The following is a 13842-nucleotide window of genomic DNA, read 5'->3' as shown; positions in this document are numbered from 1 at the left end:
CAGTGGGCTCCTCTCTGCCAACCCCAGAGCCCCAGCGAGAAGGAACCAGAAGGGATTTTAAACTGAGCTGGGATTCTGGTTTTGGGGGGCCCCCACCATATCTCTTGGCTGCCAGCCCCTCCCAGGAAGGCTGCACCCGCCTCCTGCGGGCTCGGATGTCAGGTTGGCAAGAGAACTCCCATCTGTTTCCAATCTGGGTCCTCACTCCCATCCACGCAGCCCTTCTCTGCGGCTCCCCCGCTCCAGCCCCAGCGCTGCTGTGCGCCAGCCAGGCCGCGGGGACGCGCTTTTTTCCTGCTCTTTTTTATTTTTTTTTCTTCTAAAAATGTCAGTGGCCTCTTTGCCCCGCTGAGCCCCCTCTGCCGTGCTCCAAGAGCCTCTCCGTGCTCGGCCCCGCTACGGTCGCTGGCTCTGAGAATTCCCAAATGGCCGAGGAGTTCCAAACCCGAGCTTCCAAAAAAAAAAAAAAAGAAAAGAAAAGCCCAGCAAAATATCTCTCTGTGTGGAAAAGAAAAAAAAATAGGCAAAATCAAGAGGGGAGGAGAGAGAAGAAGGAATTTTGTTGTTGTTGGGTTTTTTTTTTACTTTCTGGTTGGTTCCAGCTCTTTGGTATGGTTTGGAAAAGAGCAAGCACAGAGTGTTTTGTTCCTGCCTGCAGATAACAGACTGCTCTGAAATCCTATATGGAGGCGATGCAAAGGCACATCCATTGCAATGGTGATATCGTGATCTCAGTGGTGATATCGTGATATCAGTGGTGATATCCTGATCTCAGTGGTGGTATCCTGATCTCAGTGGCGATATCCTGATCTCAGTGGTGATACCCTGATCTCAGTGGTGATATCCCGATCTCAATGGCAATATCCTGATCTCAATGGCGATATCCTGATCTCAGTGCTGATATCCCGATCTCAATGGCAATATCCTGATCTCAGTGGTGATATCCTGATCTCAGTGGTGATACCCTGATCTCAATGGTGATACCCTGATCTCAATGGCGATATCCTGATCTCAGTGGTGATACCCTGATCTCAGTGGTGATACCCTGATCTCAATGGTGATACCCTGATCTCAGTGGTGATATCCTGATATCAGTGGCGATACCCTGATCTCAGTGGTGATATCCTGATCTCAGTGGTGATACCCTGATCTCAGTGGTGATATCCTGATCTCAGTGGTGATACCCTGATCTCAATGGTGATACCCTGATCTCAATGGTGATACCCTGATGTCAGTGGTGATACCCTGATCTCAGTGGTGATATCCTGATCTCAATGGTGATACCCTGATCTCAGTGGTGATACCCTGATCTCAATGGTGATATCCTGATCTCGGTGTGAAGGGCCCCTTTGCCTCTCACCCCTTGTCACCGTTCTCTTCGCTGTCCTCTCACGCTGTTTATATCTTATTTAAACTCTAAAGTCCTCGGGCTAGGAATTACCTTCTCCCTTTACAGATGGCTGCAAGAGCCCAGCACGGCTGTGCAGCTCCATGAAAAATAAATGAAGAAGGTTGTGGCTTTTGTTGATGGTTTCATTTCCTTTAGTTTTTAGTGTTTTTAGAGGTGAGAGTTTATCTCATCACAGAGCCAGACACGAGGTGGAAAGGGTGAGTGGTGCCAGGCTTTGTACAGCCAAAATATTGCCAAAAATGCCAGGCCGAGGGTTCTCCCAGTGCCAGGAGGTTGAGCACCAGTGGAGCTCCCCAGCAGCCAGTGCCAGGGGCTTTCCTTTTGTTTGGGGGTTGCTGTGGAACAGGGCAGTGTGTGAGGGGATCCCAAAGATCCCAGTATGGGGGACAGACCCCAAAGGACCTGGTATAAATTTCACAGATTTCACAGACTATTCTGAGTTGTATGGGCGGGACACACCCCAAAGAAGCTGATATGGGGGACAGACCCCAGAGGATCTGGTATGAGGGACAGACCTCAAAGGCCCCAGTATGGGGGACAGACCCCAAAGGTCCCAGTGTGGGGGGCAGACCCCAAAGGGTCTGACAGAAGTGCAGGAAAGGCTCAGGGTGACCCTGAGTGCCCACGCTGGGTGATCCCAGGGCCGGGCAGTGGTGCCCGCAGAGCTCAGCCCCGGCACGGGGATGGCTGCGAGGCCACGGCCCCCGGACCCCTGAATCGCCCCCGGACCCTCCGAGCTGCCCCTGGACCCCTGAATCGCCCCCGGACCCCCCAGTCCACCCCTGGACCCCTGAATCGCCCCTGGATCCCCGGAGGCGCCCCCGGACCCCCCCGAGCCGCCCCTGGACCCCTGAATCGCCCCCGGACCCCCTGAGCCACCCCTGGACCCCCCTGAGTCGCCCCCGGACCCCCCGAGCCGCCCCCGGACCCCCCGAGCCCCCCGCGATGCCCCGGTCCCCTCTCTCCGCCCCGGCCCGGCCCCGGACCCCCTGCATCGCCCCAGCCCCGCAGTGCCCCGGCCTCCTCTCTCCGCCCCGGCCCCGCCTCCCGGCCCGGCCCCGGAGCCCCTGACTCGCCCCCGGTCCCCTCGCCCTGCCCCGGCCCCTTCTCCTCGCCCCGCCCGGCCCGGCCCGCCCCGCCCCGTGCGCTCCCGGCGGGGTCGCGGCGCCCCCGGGCCCAGCGCCTGGGACGGAGCGGGGGCCGAGCCCGCGGCACCGCGGCGAGACCAGCCGGGTGGTGAGGTTTAACCCTTGAATTATTTCACGTGTTTATAACCAGGCGGAACTGGTTCTCCCCCCGCCCAGGCAGGGCAGCGGCCGCGGCGCTCGGGCGGGCGAGGAGAGCCGGACCAGGGCCATGGGCAGGGGACGCGCACGGAGCGAGCGCTGCGGGCGGCGTTGGGAGGGGGTCCCTTCCCTCTCCCCTTCCCTCTCCCCTTCCCTCTCCCCTTCCCTCTCCCCTTCCCTCTCCCCTTCCCTCTCCCCTTCCCTCTCCCCTTCCCTCTCCCCTTCCCTCTCCCCTTCCCTCTCCCCTTCCCTCTCCCCTTCCCTCTCCTCTTCCCTTCTCTCTCTGCATCCCACTCCCCATCCCTCACCCTTTCCCTCTTCCCATTCCTCTTCCCTTCTCTCTCCCCATCCAACCCCTCACCCCTTCCCTCCTATTCTTCTTCCCTTCTCTCTCCCCTTCTCTCCCTATCCCTGTCCCCATCCCTAGCCCTTTCCCTCTTGCCGTCCCTCTCCCCTTCCCTCTCCCCTCCTCCATTCCCTCTCCCCTTCCCGTCTCCCCATCCCTCCCTCCCCCTTTTTTCTCCAGCCAATGGCTCAGCGCAGCTTTTTGCTGCAAAACAAGGGAAAAAATGTAAGAGCCCCACGGAGCATCCCCCGAGCGTGCTGGGCACTCGCTGCCGTGCAGAGGAGCAGCTCCTCAGCTCGCCCTCTCCTCCGAATTGTCCCTCTTACTCCGTGTTTTCTTTCCGTGCTGGCAGAGCCTTTTGTGTTCCCCGCGGTCAGGGCAGGGCAGGGCTCGGAGCCCTCGAGTAACGGGCAGAGTTTATTCTCTGGAAACATTGCACAACTTCTGTGCTCCGTTCCCAGCATTAAAATATAACTCATTTTCTCGGCTTTCCATGGCTTGTTTGCTAGTTATTAAGCTACTGCTCAAGCTCAAGGTGCAGATTTGTCTAAAATATGTAATTTTAGAAACCATAAGAGGGGGTAAAAAAAAAGCTCCATTTTGCTACAGGAACTGTGTAGCTGGAACTTTCCTGAGAAATAACCACATTTTATCACTTTATTATTTTTTCTCGCTTTGGCAAAAGCGAAGAACTTTCCTGTTGCAGGTAACTTTTATGTCAAGGCTCTCACTTGAATTCACAGCAGTTGGTCTGACTCGAGGCAGTTATAGGAACTCTTGAAATTAAATTTAAATTTATATTGTTCGTTGGCGGAGAACTCTCCTGCAGTTAAGGAAAAAAGTGTAAAGATTAAGCTGATATTACTATATATGAAAAGTGGTTTCTAACATTAACATTGTGGTTCTTCTCCTAAAAAAACAGAGGAGGATTCTCTAGCCTGTGCTTTGTATAGCTGCATCGTGTTAGCCTTTCATTTCCCTTTTCCTGAAAACGTCACTTAGAGGAAGAAAAATCACAAATTCAAGCACTCTGGGGTTGCCACACATGGAACAGAGGAGCATCTGCTGGAAAAAGACTTTCTGAGAATAACCAACCACCTGCACAGAGACATTTTTCCCCTCTGGTAACCAGCTGAGTGGTGGCTGTAGCCCTTGGCCAGGCTGCTCCTGGTGCAGATGTGCCTGCCAGCCCTGGGATTTTCAGGGCCAATATTTATATGCAGACTTAAACTGCTGGTTGAGGCTTGTTTGGTGATTTTTTTTCACGAAAAGGGAAGACGTGAAAACTGTGCCTTTGAGTGAATCAGGCTGTTCTAACAGTTGCCTCATGATTTGCGTTATCTCTGCGTCAGGAGCGGCTGGAGGGGATTGGAGCCTTTCAGGCCTCCCTCCTGCTCCCTCCGTGCGGAGGAGTGTGTTGGGCTGGGGGCTGGAGGAGGGCTGGGATGGCTCAGTGAGTGGGGCTGAGCTGGAGGAGGGCTGGGATGGCTCAGTGAGTGGGACTGAGCTGGAGGAGGGCTGGGATGGCTCAGTGAGTGGGGCTGAGCTGGAGCAGGGTCTGCACAGAGACTAGGATGGCTCAGTGAGTGGAACTGAGCTGGAGCAGGGTCTGCACAGAGACTAGGATGGCTCAGTGAGCTGGAGGAGGGTCTGCACCGAGGCTGGGATGGCTTAGAGTGGGACTGAGCTGGAGGAGGGGTCTGCCCTGAGGCTGGGATGGCTCAGTGAGTGGGACTGAGCTGGAGGGGGGTTTACACTGAGGCTGGGATGGCTCAGTGAGTGGGACTGAGCTGGAGGGGGGTTTACACTGAGACTGGGATGGCTCAGTGAGTGGGACTGAGCTGGAGGAGGGTCTACACTGAGACTGGGATGGCTCAGTGAGTGGGACTGAGCTGGAGGAGGGTCTACACTGAGACTGGGATGGCTCAGTGAGTGGGACTGAGCTGGAGGGGGGTCTACACTGAGATTGGGATGGCTCAGTGAGTGGGACTGAGCTGGAGGAGGGTCTACACTGAGACTGGGATGGCTCAGTGAGTGGGACTGAGCTGGAGGAGGGTCTACACTGAGACTGGGATGGCTCAGAGTGGGACTGAGCTGGAGGAGGGTCTACACTGAGACTGGGATGGCTCAGAGTGGGACTGAGCTGGAGGAGGGTCTACACTGAGACTGGGATGGCTCAGAGTGGGACTGAGCTGGAGGAGGGTCTACACTGAGACTGGGATGGCTCAGAGTGGGACTGAGCTGGAGGAGGGTCTGCACTGAGACTGGGATGGCTCAGAGTGGGACTGAGTTGGAGGAGGGTCTACACCGAGACTGAGATGGCTCAGAGTGGGACTGAGCTGGAGGAGAGTCTGCACTGAGGCTGGGATGGCTCAGTGAGTGGGACTGAGCTGGAGGAGGGTCTGCATCGAGACTGGGATGGCTCAGAGTGGAACTGAGCTGGAGCAGGGTCTGCACAGAGACTAGGATGGCTCAGTGAGCTGGAGGAGGGTCTGCACCGAGGCTAGGATGGCTTAGAGTGGGACTGAGCTGGAGGAGGGGTCTGCACCAAGGCTGGGATGGCTCAGTGAGTGGGACTGAGCTGGAGCAGGGTCTGCACCGAGACTGGGATGGCTCAGTGAGTGGGACTGAGCTGGAGGAGGGGTCTGCACTGAGGCTGGGATGGCTCAGTGAGTGGAACTGAGCTGGAGGAGGGGTCTGCACCAAGGCTGGGATGGCTCAGTGAGTGGAACTGAGCTGTGTTCTCTCTTCCCTCCCAGCCCTGGAAACCAGAACACTCACCACTCTGTCCTGTTACTGCTCCAAAAAGCAGCCAAGTAGAAGGGAAGGGATGGTTTTCCTTTATCCTCCTGGCAGTGTGTCATTGATCCCTAGTGCAGGAAGAGGTTCATAACCCCCAGGAGAAGTGTGGACACTTCTTCCAAATATGCCACTCCGAATGGAATGCAGGGGGAGAGGGAACATCGGGGCTCCTGCTCTGCTGTGTGGCTGCTCAGCAGCCAAAGCAGGGATTTATCAAAGGCATTGAAACCAGAGAAGGCCCAATTATACTTTTGACTTGGAAGAGATGCATATCGGTTTTTTGGGAGGTGCAGGTACCAAAATAAACTGTCTGAAGGCTCAGTGTGCAGACAGAGAGTGAGTTTAGTATCAGGTACTAAATTCCTGCAAAGGTGACAGTTGCAGCAGATATATGAGGAAATCCCTCATTACCCTGAAGAGCTGGAAGAGCAGGATATGGTGTTTTATTATGTTTCTTAACCTTGATCACAGCAAGTTTCGAACACCCTCCTTACCGTGGCTGTTGAATCTGCCCTGTGGGTACAGATTCTTGTACAGCAAAGCTATTTCACTAGATTTAATCTCTAAGGAGCGTGCCAGAAAAACAGCCTTTGGGGGAATGGCAATCTGCTGGTTTCCTTGTCTGTAAAGCTGGAACAGCAACGAGCAGCTCCTTGCTGGGGGAAGAGTTTCAGGGTCCACCGGTGGAAAGAGCTGAAGTTCCATGGGTTGAATCATTCAGCCAAAAAGAGGAGGCAGAAGCAGAGGCAAGGCTTGCCCAGCTCCCATGGCAGCGATGCCAGGAATAGACCTGGTATCTCTGATTTCTGCTCCAGCCTCCCTGTCTGTGTGGGCACAGGCCAAAAAAGAGCAGCCATGCCGGTGTCACCCGGCGACGTGCGAAGGAGAAAACGGAGGTTGCACAATCCCGTCCTTGGTGCTTTTTTGGGGCCTGCCCTGCCGTGCCAGGTGTGGGAGTGACGAGTTGTCTGACACCGGTGCAGAGCTGGAGTGAAGCCACTGATCCTCATTCCATGCTGGCTCCTGTGCAGCCCTCGTGTAGGAGCAGCTTTGTGGATGCCGCTCACCTGGGCGGAATTTTAGCCGCTCACCTGGGGATGAAGGGCACTCCAGCCCATTACCACTCACCCCAAGCCTTCCTCTGCCCTCTGTGTGAAGAGATTTTGAACCTCAGGTGTATTTTATTCCCGTGCAAGGCTTTGTGTGCTGTGGCACCGGGGAAGTGTAATCTTGTTACATTCGAATTTATTTCATGCTGCGTTTGCGGCTGCGGAGAATGAATCGGGAAAATTGGGGACTGTGGAAGGGGTGAGACACCGAGTTGTTTCAAATGCTGACAGGGGGAAAACATCTGCTAAAAAAGCTCTCTCTGAAGGAGTTGCTGCCCTTCCAGAACTCTTTTGTAGGGGTAATAACTGTTGTGGTGGGGGAAACCTCCGGAATCAGGAGACCCCTGGGAGCTGTGAACATGCACGGGCTGAGGCAGGGATGGAGGTCTGAGGTCTGTCACACAGAACCCTTTACTTTTCCTTGTCTTATACCATTTCTGAAGTGACTTCTGGCTTAATTTTGCACGAGCTTGTGTGCATTTGGGTGAGTTTTGATTCTTAAAGAAGCTGTTCTGTCCTTCCTTTCTGTTTACAGCTGACGTGGGATGGTAATGGTGTGGGTGTGCTTCCATTTCTCCACGTACTGATTAGTGCTCTCACCAGCCCTTAGTAAGTGCATTGCAAAACTTCTTTATTAAATCTGAGTGGAGGTAGATTTTATTTATATGATGAAGCCACAGAGTGCTCAGTTTCAGCACCAGCTCCCAAATCACAGGATGACTTTACCTGCTAATTTTGACTTGCTGTCTATTTATGAGCAGGCAGGAAGCAGCAGCTGAGGGAATGAGGCAGGGCCCCTGGTTATGGTAATTCTGGAGTAGTTCATTTGGGTGTAATGCCTCTTTTTACAGTTGGTTCTCTATTACAAACAGATTTTCTGATAATGACACCTGTGCCATTCAGATGGGATCATTATTATAACAGCAGCAAGGATTGTTTGGGAATCGGGATGTGGAATTGATGTAGGATCGTTATAAGGACAAAAGCAATACCATAAATAAAACGGTGCTGTAGCAGCAGCACTAAACTGGGTAGAAAACACCAGTTCAGAATTCCACTGGCTCTGTGGCACAGAGGCCCTGCCTGTGGAGGAGGTGGGAATGTGGGTGGCAGGGGCTGTGCCAGTGGCACAGGGATGCTCTGGGCGTGGGGAGGAGGAGGGGAACCATTAGCTGGAGCCAACCAAGGAGATTGTTGCAATTAATTAATTGTAGGAACGGGGCGTTGCTCTCATCCTGGGTGTTGCTCTTGGGTCAGCTCCATTAACACAGATTTTTGAGGATGGATTTCAGGGTTTTGCACGCCCAGCCTGTCCCTCCTGCACAGCCTTGGGATGGTCTGTGCCTGCCCGCACGTTCCTTCTCCTGTTCCTCTGCGGGAAATGTGGGAAGTCTTGGAATTGCATTTGTGAAATAAGGATGGGGGTTGAGAGTGTTAAGGGCCCAGTGGGACTGCAGAGAGGAGACTGATGTCGTAGCATGCCTGAATACTGGAAGCAATTGCACCAAACTGAAGGAAAAGGGAAGAAAGGCTAAAAAATCAGTGCATTTGAGAAGTTACTGAAGGGCGTGGAGTGGAAACTGTCCTCCCCTCCACCTCTGTCTGTGAGCAAATCCCTGGAGATGGGTGTGTTGTCTTAAAGGCCAAGCTTGTGGTCGGGCTTAGCAAATACAGATAATCCAGATGGCTAATCTGGAGCGTGGTTTGGCGAGCAAAATCCTTCTGGCAGGCGGCGAGGGGGATGCCGGGAAGGGTTTGCAACAGTCGTCTTTAAACAAAGTCGTTGCTAATGCAGCTTCAGCCCATCGTGTGCACGGAGCACAGATGTCTTGCTTGGGTTTGATTATTTTTTTTTTAAATAAAATCCCTTTTATTTTCCATCAGTGACCCCTGGTTTAAATCCCTGCTGCACGAGCGGGAATCGCAGCCCTTCGGTGGGGTTTGAGTTTTGTCACCGTGTCCCCAGCGAGGGCTGTGGCCACTCGTTGTGCCCAGGGTTGTTGTGCCCAGGGTCGTTGTGTTGTGCCCGGGGTCAGAGTGGCAGGAGGATGCTCGGATGCTGCTCAGGTTGTTGGGTTTTGAACTCCCTTCTTGCCCGAGGCCCGTCGGGACAGGGTGATGGGGAATTGCTTTTTGATGCTTGATGCTGCCTTTGTCAGTGGCCATCTGGTGCCAGGCTTGCTGCTGTGGGGCTGGGGGTGGCTGCAGGGCCAGGAGTGGGATGGATTAGTGTGGTCAGAGGGCTGGGGGAGGGGATGGGTAGGGTTTCAGCTCTTGCTGCAGGTACAGAGAGAATTTGGGGATTAGGGGCACTTGGCTGCAAGCTGCAAAAGGGGAAGGATTCTGAGAGGGGGAAGGGCTGGGCAGAAAATAGTCTTTCCAGTTTTCCCAAAGAGATGACATTTGTTTGCTCCATGAGGCAGCAAAAGGGAAATTTTTATGTGTATGTCCAGAGCAGGGGATGAAAAAAATCCACAGCAAATCTGGTGCAGATCTGTCCCCCCAGCTTTGTCACCCTTGGGAATCCTGGTTGCCTGTGCCTGGCCTCAGGGTCACTCAGTTCATTCCCTGCTGCTTCCTATGGATTCAATAACCTCCTTCTCTCCCCAGAGATCAGCTTAAATTAAAACTTTATCCTTTACTTAAGGAAGCAAACAGCAGCCTCTCCCCATGCTCTGTTACTGGATCTGGGTACTTTGCATGTCCCTGTCCATCCGTCCTTCCCTGAGGTCACCAAATGAGCTGTCCCAGGAATCATCAACTTTGGAGCCACTGGAGCAGGAGAAGGGGGTGTGGAATATCATCTACCCCTTGATTTCCTTGAGTCAAGGAGTAGGAAAGAAAATCCTGATTTTTAGAAGCCCCCCCTGAGGGCAGATAGTTCAATATGCCCTGGTCTGGAAAGGGGAAATTTGCTGGTTTTCCTGGTGTAGCAGCTTTGCTGGTGCAGGAATAACTTCCTGGGCATATTGCAGGATGGATCACCTTTCCCAGAGCTTGCTGTGCCCAGTGTCTGTACAGGGTTGGAAATGTCACTTGCCTGCCTGCAAAGAGTGGGAGGGTTGTTGGCATGGCCGTGAAGGCCACCAGGACTTGGCCAAAATGGGGACCTCGAGGAACAGCCACAGTGAAATGCAATCTCTGACCAGCACCGTGTTTGAGGATCAAATCCATGTGTAAAATCTGCCTGCAAGATTTACTGTCTGCTGGCTTTGCCTCCTAGAAATGTTGTAGCAGGGAGGTCACCTCTCCAGGCCTTCAATTCATGTTTTGGGGCTGCACGTTTGTGTCACAGACATCGGGTTTGTTCAGGGCTGGATTTGTTCTAAGCAGGAAAGACGTACAGAATGTGTAGGATGTACCCTCCATGCAGCTCCTTTCCCCCTGTGCAGCAGGGACAAGCCCCAGCCTGGCAGGGAGTTCTGTCTTGTGTTGTTTTTACCCCCTTTCCAGCAGAAATTGAGAAAATTGGAAGCCTGGAGGAATAGGAAATTCATGTGTAATGAAAGAAGCGTTGGGACTGAGATGAGGGAGGTTCTGCAAAACATGAGACACTTGAGGAGTGTTGGGACTGGGGGAGCTTTTGTCTTTTCTCATGTTGCTGTAGCCATAATGTCAAGGCTGTTGAACTGCCTTTTGAATTTTGATTTCTTCTCTGTGTTAAACAAAGTGGTGGCCGAGGGCCATGGCAGTGCAGGAAGCCTCATGTCTGCAGGGTTTCTGAGGGCAGAAAGCCTTAAAACACTGGCCTAAAAAAAAAAGGAGAATGAAAAATAAGGGATAAAGTTACAACTGAAAATGTGTTTATTTGAACTTTAGCAGCAAAAAGCAGAGAAATTGGGGGGAGGGGGAGAGGAGGAAAGAAGTGACTGTAAAAATGTGAGCAGGGAAGTGAACAGCTGTGTTGTTCTGTGAAATGGGAGCTGCTGGGATTCAAGGGATTATGGCACTAACCAAGACCTGGTGTTTGCACTAGGCCTGAAGGCTGGAGCCCCAAGCAGGAGGAAAAATCAGAGTTAGGATGGGTTAGGTTGGAAGGGACTCTCAGAGGTTCAGGCTGCTCCAGATGTCCCAGGTGGGTCCAGTCCTGATGGAAATGAGCCCTCATAGCCAGGAAGGTTCCCTGCTCCCCAGCCTCTGTATTTTAGTGTCTTGTGTGTCTTCTGGGAGTGCTGCCTTGTAGCTGGAGCACTGAGTATGGATGGAAGAGTGAAAATAGGGTTATTTGGCCAGTTCCTCCAGCATTTACAGATTGGGTGTCTTGGATGCCTCAAGAGGCTGTACACAAGTGTCCCCTGCCCCACCACACTGATCTGGTCCTGCTGCAGGTCCTCTGCCAAGGAGTGGTGGCTTGGAGGAGGAAAAACTTCACCCAGGCAGGTAATTTCTCTGAAGCATTTGCTTTTTGGTGCTGCTGGTGCTGAACTGGATGACTCAGTGGTGCCTCCAGCCTGACGTGTTGGATGGTTCCAGCACTGCCTGCCTGGAGGGGAAGGAATTGGAGTCCATTACCAGGAGTCCATTTGTGCTGCTGAAGGTGGAGCTCCCAGTTCCTCCTCTCAGCCAAGCTCACTCGTGTGCCATGAAACACTCTCCTGACAGCATTCCAGAGCAATATCCCAACATGAAGGATGGGCTGTGCCGAGCTTTGTGCACTGCCCTGAGAGGCGGCAACGTGTAAATCGCCCCATCCGAGTGATTTAACCACAGGTAGAGTTGTGATTCAAAATGAATTTCTGTCCCTGCTTCTCCCTCGTGGGGTAAGTGCTTGCCATAAACCAGGAGGACGTTGTAGCAGCCCTGTGGTGGCAGCACGTGGCTGTCCCCTCCTCTGTCCCCTGCCCTGTGGGGCTGAGAGCAGTTTGGCTCTGGGAGACTCGTCCCAATCCGTGTCCATCCCTCAGCACGGAGCCACGGCACAGTTTCCATTAGGCTTAATAGGGAAGATGAGTGACATGTTCAAAGTGGCTTTAGGTTTTATGCAAAGCCAATGATGCTTAAGACAGCTGGGGATTTTAGGGTTTTCAGCAAGTTTTGTTGGACAAAAAAAAAAACCTTTGGAAAGTGTCTGGAGTCCAGTGTGAAGTTTTGGTGGAGAGCAAGATGATGGGAGTGGGTGACTTGTGTTTCACACCTTGCCACTCTGGGGAGGTGATTTTCTTCCCTCCTGCTCTGGGGAAAAAAATGTCAAAAGTTGTGAGAAAGATGCTTTTTTTTTCTTTTTTTTTGTGGCAAGGAATGGGCATTAATATTAAAACTTCTGGGGTTGTTTTTTAAAGATTAGTTTTGCTTCTCCACTGCACCCTGGTTTAGATCATCTGGAATAGCTCTGGAAATGCAAGTTCTGGCAAATATATAGAAAAGATGAAGCATGGACTCCACTGTGCTGTTTTCCCCACAGTTTGCAGAGCTCCTCTGGGGCTTCACTGCTCTCCTGGCTCTGCCTGATGTCTCCATAAGTTGGTTTCTTTCCTGAAAATTTAAAAGTCAGAGATACTGAGAAAGGTTGAACCCCAAAGAGTTGATCTCTGTTTGAGGCTCTGCCTCTCCTCCCAACACAGACGTGGTGTAGGTGCCTCCTTAGGGAATTCTTAAATCCACCTGTATTCCTTTTGCTGTTTTGAACTCTAGAAGTTAAAACATACCTGTAATTTCTAGAGAAAAACATGAATTTGCAGTTCTTTGCCTGTGACCAAGCATGGGTTTGTGGATAGCCAAATAAAATTCTCAGTTCAAAGTGTTTCAGCAATGTGTTAAAGTTTATGGAGCATTTAACAAACTTTTTTAGTGTGCAATAGTTTATAGTGCCAGCAAACAGCCAAGTGTCACATCAAAGTTTTAGTATTTTCTCACTTAATGGTTCAATGTTTAGTATTTTTTCGGTTTATCTTGGGTGGCTTTTCAGTCCACAGCTCAGAATGGCTTTTTCTTTCCTCTTTTTTTCCCCCCAGAAGACTCTAAAAGTCAGATTGTGAACACTGATTTAAGGCCCACAATTCAAGCAGAGTGCTTGGATTTATTTTTATCTTTAAAGAAAGAAAACCATCATAAGCAAAGAATCGCAGTGACTTCAGTGGAGTTCTCTGTGGGCAGTTCCCTGCTGGGCTGGGAGAGAGGGAACTGAGGTGGAATCTGCTCCCACTGGAGGCAGGGAGAGTTTGGCCATCAAGTCTTGCAAACCCTTAATGATTTTTCCTTTAACCAGGAGCTGGGAGGTGCCTTTGCAGCTGAGCCTGAGCCCGCTGACACCAGTGGGGTTGTGCATTTGCTGCCTTTTGCCTGGAATTTGGGATTTCCTCCTTTGCTGGGCAGGAGGAGGATGAGCTGCAGGGAACTGTGCAAGGGTTCTCCTCTGCCCCAGTCACGGGGGAGAGAAATCAGGAATATACAGGGAGTTGAACTTCCTAGACCAGCAGCTTCCCTTGGGAATATCCTACAGCTGGGGATTGTCATTTCTACTAAATCTGAGCTAAATAGGTGTAAAAACTCCATAACAGTTTCTAGATAATGTATCATAAACCATCTGATTTACTTTATTGTAGATTTAATTATGATAATGCACATACATATAATTATGTCCATGCTCGTGATCTATTCAGTAGTAAAGGGTTTATATAACGTTATAAATAATGAAACCTGAGCTGTACCAAGAGCTCCCTGTAGCATCCTGCATCATACCCTCCAAGTGGGAAGTCTCCTCTTGTGTGTGAGTGACACAGGGTTGGATTATAGAAGGTTCAGCCTTTTCCAGGGGGTTGGGGTGTGATTTTCATCACACGTTCCAGTCTTGGTTTGCTTTGGAAATTTTCTGTGGAGTGGAAGGCAGCATAAAACATCTTATTAATGCTGATGGGCTCTGGCAGCAGCAGCACCCAGCGAATTGGTGTA

At 51.9% G+C, this 13842-nt stretch overlaps 1 protein-coding gene across 14 annotated transcripts in view; it reads left to right on the top strand.

Moving 5' to 3' along the window:
• The window catches only part of PTPRS (protein tyrosine phosphatase receptor type S), a 164050-nt gene that overhangs the window by 22266 nt on the left and 127942 nt on the right, over positions 1–13842 (top strand). Inside the window, exon 1 of one of the 14 annotated variants that reach the window (XM_071577987.1) lies at positions 2559–2647. The exons of the other annotated variants lie outside the window; for them this stretch is intronic. The gene's annotated coding sequence lies outside the window, so the exon portion shown is untranslated. Of the gene's footprint in view, positions 1–2558; positions 2648–13842 lie in introns of those variants that run through there. 14 annotated transcript variants of the gene reach the window in all.

The sequence above is a fragment of the Pithys albifrons genome, chromosome 27 (genome assembly GCF_047495875.1).
Source record: "Pithys albifrons albifrons isolate INPA30051 chromosome 27, PitAlb_v1, whole genome shotgun sequence".
In the NCBI taxonomy this organism is placed as follows: domain Eukaryota; kingdom Metazoa; phylum Chordata; class Aves; order Passeriformes; family Thamnophilidae; genus Pithys; species Pithys albifrons.
This window is presented reverse-complemented; position numbering and strand designations above follow the sequence as displayed.